The sequence below is a fragment of the Pongo abelii genome, chromosome 12 (assembly GCF_028885655.2).
Source record: "Pongo abelii isolate AG06213 chromosome 12, NHGRI_mPonAbe1-v2.0_pri, whole genome shotgun sequence".
NCBI classification, from domain to species: domain Eukaryota; kingdom Metazoa; phylum Chordata; class Mammalia; order Primates; family Hominidae; genus Pongo; species Pongo abelii.
In genome coordinates this window covers 36,134,787-36,137,488 of record NC_071997.2, presented here as the reverse complement: position 1 = coordinate 36,137,488, position 2,702 = coordinate 36,134,787, and positions in this window count along the sequence as shown.

The window sequence follows — 2,702 nt, the reverse complement described above, 5'->3', positions numbered from 1 at the left end:
AATTAAAAAGAAAAATATTAAATTTTTTAGAAAAAAAGTAGAAGAAAATCTTCAGGACTTTTGGGCAGAGAAAATATTGCTTAGGCGACAAAAAGCATTAACCATAAGAGAAAAAATAATGACATACTGAATTCCATTAAAATAAAAATGTCTATTCCTCAGAAGATATTAAGATATCGAAAAGGCTCCAAGATTAGGAGCAAAGGATATTGGATTAATGGCAGCACTGGCTGCAAGAGAAAAGTACAAACACAGAAGGTGGAAGCCACACCAATGGTCTAAATGGGTAGAAGCCAGGAGGAGGCCCCAGGAGTGTCTCCGGGGTTCCACAGCCAGAACTGCCAAGGTGGTCCACTCCAGCATCACACACCCTGACATGAGCTAGGCTTTGGCAAAGAGTGTTTGTTACCACATTCAGCAGTGCCTGGGTCAGAGAGACAGGGCTGCATCTGGTGTCTGACATAGACTGCAAGGAATGGGTCACCCTAGCCCAGTGACCTGGCCTGGCTATCTTCTGCTCTTCCTGAAAACAGTGTGTGCCATAAACCTCAGCAGATTCCTCTCCCTTCCCTCCATGCTGGGCACAGAGTGGGTGACCAATCTAGCAGGGACTTCCAAGGGTAAAGTTGAGCCTTAGAATCAAGAATCATAAACAACTTGAAAGCGACTGTCACCATGAGAGACAACAAACTTAACAGAAAATCTCACACCTAGGGAAACTGAGTTAATAGAACACATAGAACAGTGCTTTAAAATAAATACAATTTATATCCTCAGAGTAATAAAGGAAGGTTTCAAACAAGAACTAATTAGATATATTGGAAATAAACTGCTAAGCAGTAAATTCATGTGCTAGAGGGTCAGGCTAAGGAGATATGGGGGGAGGGGAATCACTGTGGTTATTATCATTATTACTATTATTATTATTATTATTATTATTATTATTATTATTTGAGACAGGGTCTCGCTCTGTCCCTGAGGCTGGAGTGCAGTGGTGCAATCATGGCTCACTGCAGCCGTGACATCCTGGGCTGAAGCAATCCTCCCACCTCAGCCCCTAGTAGCTGGGACTAGATGTGCGCACCACTATACCTGGCTAATTTTTGTACTTTTTGTAGAGACTGGGTTTTATCATTTCGCTCAGGCTGGTCTCGAACTCCTGAGCTCAAGCGATCCACCAGTGTCAGCCTGCCAAAATGCTGAGATTATAGGAGTGAGCCACCATGCCCGGTTCCGATTATGTTTTGAATTGCCTGGACAGGAAGCAATGAGATTAACTGGGAGTCACTGTAATATTCCAGGTGAGAGATGACGAAAGTTTGGCTAGGGTAGTGTTGGCAGAGATGGAGACATGTGAACAGAGCTCAAAAGACACTTAGGAGGTACAATGGACAAGACTTGGTGACTGGTTGTAGAAAATAAGACAGAGGGCAGAGTGAGATGGTCTCTAGGTTTCTGGTTTAGCATCTGGGTGGATGATGCCACATTCATACAGCAGGAGGTGATGGGAGTGGAGCTAGATGTGATGGCTCATTGAATTTGCAGGGCTAGTGACACCCAAGAGGAGCCGCCAATGGGCAGTTGGATATCTACTGGTAGGCCTGGAGCTCGGGAGAAAGAGTTGGCCAGAGGTGATCCGAGGAGATCTTCGACTCCAGATGTGGAGATGTTCACCCCGGGAGATGGTATGAGGATGTTCACCCTGGGAGACGGTGGCAAGTCTTGTGTCTAGAAGAGAACTTAGAAAAACACTGACATTTACGGAAACCTAGAAATAGGATGAAGATGAAGAGGGCTTGGTTCTAGTCGTGGTAAGGATGAATCATTAAGTTACTAACTCTTCAGTATGAAAGTGTTTATCCCTCTTTCTTTTCCTGAGAGGAAAAAGCATGAACACCTTAATTACTAAAATGGAGAGATTCATGAAGGAGTAGAGTGAGGAGGACCCCAGAGACAGATTCCAACCACACCATCCTCTGGCCAGAACCAGCAATTGTAATTCAACACTGTGCCAAGAAGACACCGCATTGTCAAATGGGCTGACTCCCAGGTAAGCCATACTGCTCATTTATTGGCACTTTTGGCATTCACACCCGCTAAGTCGCATTGGTAAAATGAGTTGGCAAGGTTAGGGATGGCTTCATTACACATATCTGAGCTCCTAAGAGGGAGTGTGGCGTGTGATGGCACTAAGCTTTAGCTTGTTTGGTGTAGGCAAAATACCCAATCGTAGATCATGTGTTTGAAGGCATAACCTAAAGTACATGGCAGGATATAAACATTAGTTATTGCTATTATGATACTTTATGTAAAGCAGAGATACCAACAATTTGTTTGATTAAATGAAGGGTCAGCTTAATCTGGCTGCATAATTCATTGGATCATCAGTGAGACAGAGGGAGGGAGAAGGCATGAGAGAGGGGGAATGAAAAGAAATGAGGGTCTTCTAAGTGCCCACCCTGTCCCAGGCATGCAAAACCGTATTCTCTAGTTTACTTTCTACAGTCATTATGTGAAGCGGGCTCCATTATTTCTGTTTGATCCAGGAAGGGCTGGAGGCCCAGAGCCCCACAGTAGGGGACGCATAAAAATGACCGCTAGGCCTTCCAACACCAAGCCTGCATTTTTCCACTGTTGCATAAGGAATTTTGCTTTCAGATAGTTCCGCTTGAACTTTAAAATACTTTTGAAGCTACTCTGAA